Genomic DNA, 4620 nt, shown 5'->3' on the forward strand with positions numbered 1-4620 from the left:
TCAGTCAAAAAGTCATAGTATAGTAAGTTGTCCAAACTCAGTTGAAAAAGTCATAGTATAGTATGTCGTCCGAAATCAGTAAAAAATATCATAGTATGTTGTCCAAAATCAGTCAAAAAAGTCATAGTATAGTATGTCGTCCAAATTTTGACAAAAAAGTCATAGTATAGTATGTCGTCCAAAATGAGACCAAAAAGTCATAGTATAGTATGTCGTCCGAAATCAGTCAAAAAAGTCATAGTATAGTATGTCGTCCAAAATCACCCAAAAACGTCATAGTATAGTATGACGTCCAAAATTGGTCAAAAAAGTCATAGTACAGTATGTCTTCCAAAATCACCACAAAAAGTCATAGTATAGTGTATAGTATGTCGTCCAAAATCGGTCAAAAACGTCATAGTATATTATGTCTTCCAAAATCAGTCAAAAAAATGAAAATGAAAACACACGGGGTTAGGCAACAACCATAGCAACACTTAGAAAAGTCATAGCACACCATTCCCGATCAAACAGCAAGTTTTATAGGATGTGTTGGGGTTTTTGCAAAACTGTGGGACTCGTTACGCGCCAAAATATGGGAGGAAAAAGAAGTAACACGTAGAATAACAAGAGATGCTTGCGCTGCCACGCAAAACTCCCTAGAGTTCTCACTAGTATGCCTTGCAGCAGCAGGCACTAAAAACACATGATGTTTACCAGTATCTCCACCCATTAGCAGGTGTTGACAAAAGTCAGTCACAAAGCCAGCGTGACGCACACGCCGCATCACTTGGCATTAGGGAGTTGAAAAACAGGCAGCAATGAATGTGTTATTGTTTCCAATGTCACTTCATGAATCATTCCTTTGTCAATGGTAGGTACAAGGTAGCTGCCACATATCAAGATGTAATCACCTGCTTTGATCCCCAGGACTGGATTACTGTGTGTTTTATGTTTAGTTTGTCTTAAAACATATAGCTGTCGAATGTTTCAGTTTCAATGCAATCAAATATTATTGAACTTTCAAACCACCAGAAATCCCAAATGTCCTTGCAGCGCATTGTTGGTGCTTTAGAGTAAATTGTGTTACAGTAACATTAGTGAGAATGCCTTCAGTGTAAGCTGTGAAGATATGTTCATTGTCTTTTGTGGGGGTTGTACAGTTGTTTTTGATTATAAATTGTACCTGATGGTTAAAGTGAGTCTGAGAAGGTTCTCTTCTGGGACACATGGAGATGATCCCTGTGGGCCATTGAACTGAGGGGCTGATGGGGATTAGTTTGGCTGCTGAGGAACACCTGTCTGTCACTGATGGATCCCCCCCCGCCCCCTGCCAACCCACAGAAGGATCATGGGAGCAGTGGGCCCCTACATAACTTCCTCTTTCCTCCTCCCCAATAACACTAATGTTTTTTCCCCTGTCTTAACCCTCTTCTGTGGTATTCCTTAGCCTGCATATCTAACATTCTGTGAGGGGGGTTGTGTGTTGCTAGAAGGAGGGTGCAGAAGGGGGGAAAAAAAGGGCTGGGACAGTTTTGTTGGGTGACCAGCTGTGTGCCAGCTGTGTGCCAGTGGAGCACTGAGTGGCGTGGAGAAAGGCCTATTATCTCCCACACGCACACACTCTCCCTCATCTTTCACACCCCAAACCCTGGCCCTATGAAATCAGGCAGACAGATTCTGCTAAACCCATCACTCCTCCTTATACATGCATGTGGTCTCCTCATGCACATACCCAGCGATATCCACACACACTTATTCAGAGGGCGGTGAGAGGCAGATGCACAGAAGGCCCACGAGCTTCCGTGCCATCCTCTGTGTGTCACTGCATCTGACACACGGGACTAAACAAGTCATGAGAGCATGGGTCGAATCATCTATGCACAATGTGTGATCTGCCTGCTCTCAGTCAGCCAAACCCATTGCACAGCGAGTGGACACCTCTCACTACTGGTAGGATATGAGTGATTAGCAAAAAAGGCCTTTTCGCTCTGCCAGCTGATTTGTGGCCAGCTCCTGCATATGTCTGTAATTCACTCTGACATTTCATATCCTCACTTGTCACAGTCTTTATTGTGCATTACCACAATATAAACAATAATGATGAAGTAATAATGAAATCGGAGGCAATATAATCATTTTGTTTTCCCCTGCTCCAGTGTCCACTGGTTGAACCTGTGGGAGACAGCTGATAAGTGGGCTTTCTTGTGTGGAGTGGAGGTCCCTGGAGAGTGAGCAGAGGCAGCCGGGGGGAGTCTTCCCAAGTCAGCCCAGGGGAAATGGATGACAGTTACACTACCCTCCGGCCAATTAACTGTCATTCTAGCTGTTGGTTTAACTTGCTGACCTTACCTCTTCTTTGCTGTTTGGCTTATCATTTCCGGAATAGAGGACCTCATCTGTATATGTAAAATGGACCGGTGACCTTCAGGAAAGGGGAACAAAGGTCACAGTTCATTCGCTGTATATTTCTTTTGCATGACAGCAAATATGCTGAGGAGCCTTCTGGGAATTTGAGGGAGTGGGAGGCGAGAAGTCCTGTGGGATTGAAAGAGAGCTATCTGTTATTACTTCCAATTACTCCCCAATCTCCCGCTCTATCTACCTGTAAAATGACATTAGATATGGCTGTTCTCATGGTCTCTCGCAGATGAAGGCTGTGCTTCTTGGTGATTAGGCCCACAGGAGCTTAAAGTCCGCCCTCCCTTACCCCTTAGTCATCAGCTAACTGAGTGCATTCACAGCTCTGAAGATGCAAAGCTAATTTCTTAAAGAATTGCCTCACCTTTTGTCTCTAAGAGGAAGCACAGTCGTAAGTGGGAGGAAACTGCCATGTTTGTCCATTGGTGTGTGTGGGTTTGAGGTAGAAATGTGAATACGGGTAGAGGTCCAGCGAGCGCTGCCGCCTTTGCATGATAACAGAAAGCAGTGGGTTGCACTAGTCCTTCTGTGAGTGGAGACACACAGTGCCCACCCGTCTGAGGGATCAAACCTCGAGAGCCTACTCAGCTGGAGGTAGCAGGAAGGATTCATGCTGAATGCTTGACTCGCTCCGTCACTGTTTTTCCTGTGTTTCACAAGAATCCACTTCCTTCTTCGCATCCTGACTTTGACAGCCAGAGACAGGTTGACAGTTTTTACATCAGATTAAAATATCAAGCCTTCCAGATGGCAGAATGATTGCTAATGGAGCTCTTGTAATTGGTAATTATTAACTCCCCAATGCTCCCTGAACACATGCCAGTGACTTTCTCATTCCATCGAGCAAAGACTTTCTGCAATTAGCGGTTGTTTGAATTACCACTATTGCATGTGTCCCATTACAGGGCATAACACAGTGTTATGTTCTGTGAAGACCAGTTGTCTCGTAAAGGTGTGAGCTGTCTTGTGTGAGTCACATCAGGGCATACTCTTGCACATATATTCTTCTTGGCAACTTGTGCAACGGTGGTTGTGATAAACTGTCATCCTTATATTTGTCTTCGGGCAACTTGTCCTGACTGGATGAGTGTAATTTCCCAGGAACAGATGAGTGAGAGAGAGACTTGTGTGAGAACAGAATTTGGCTCAGCGATCCTCTTTTGTGCATGCATTTCGCTTCCTTATTACGAGGCAGAAGTCTGCTTTCCTGCCACTGTACGATCACTCTGTCGCTCGCCATTTAATTCTCTAATAAACACTAACAAAACAAATGCATGCATGAATGCACGCACGCACACACACACACACACACACACACACAGAATTTGTAGAATGGCTCTCACCATTTCTCATTTGCATGGCAAAGCCATTATCTGGCTGTGTGGTGTCATGCTGACAATGTGCCTGACAACAAGTTTATCTAAGCACAAAGAAAAGTTAAGAAGAATAGAGTACTTTCCCTCACTCCTCTCTTCCTCTGCTTTTTCTCATCCTGCATGATAGACGAGCAAATCCACAAACCCATGGTAAATACTTTTTATAAACGTGTATGCCTTCTTTTAGCTCTGTGACTATCTGGGTCTGTGTTCCATTTCTTCATAATGTTTTATTTTACTTAAAAAAAAGTGTTGTTTTTTTTAAATTTACTGTAAATTACTACAACCAAAATGTGCTACTGCGATGTGATGTTGGCCAGGTCTTCTTTGGAAACAGGATCTATGCTCTCAGTGGGCCTACCTCAGTTAAATCAAAATATAAAATACCAAGGTTGAGCTGCTTGTCAGTATTCATTAATAGTGGCGGAGATTGGATTCTATGCAGACACATTTCCGCAGACTTTTAAGCATGGAGGACATGGAGACTATTGGCTGAACTGAGGAGAATCAATAACAGGGGTTACAACTTAGACACTGGTAGGCATCATCATTACACAGTGAAGCCCTCTCACCTGCTGTTATCGACCTCCCTCTCAGGTTTACAGCAGCAGCGAGCAACACTTGGCTTGTCTGGTGATGTCATACATGCTTGTGTATGTGTGTGTGTGTGTGTCTGGTTTGTGGCAGCAAGGCAAACAGACCCTGTCTGGGTCATGCAGTAATGTGCTGGGACATTAACAACCTTATCTGTAGTATCCATGTTTCAATAATCAGTTGTGGTGGTGTGTTGCAAAATAGTGCATGATGATAAGTTGGAGCTGCCGTGTGCAGTGCTCGTCGAGTC

Source organism: Solea senegalensis, unplaced genomic scaffold (genome assembly GCF_019176455.1).
Source record: "Solea senegalensis isolate Sse05_10M unplaced genomic scaffold, IFAPA_SoseM_1 scf7180000013377, whole genome shotgun sequence".
In the NCBI taxonomy this organism is placed as follows: domain Eukaryota; kingdom Metazoa; phylum Chordata; class Actinopteri; order Pleuronectiformes; family Soleidae; genus Solea; species Solea senegalensis.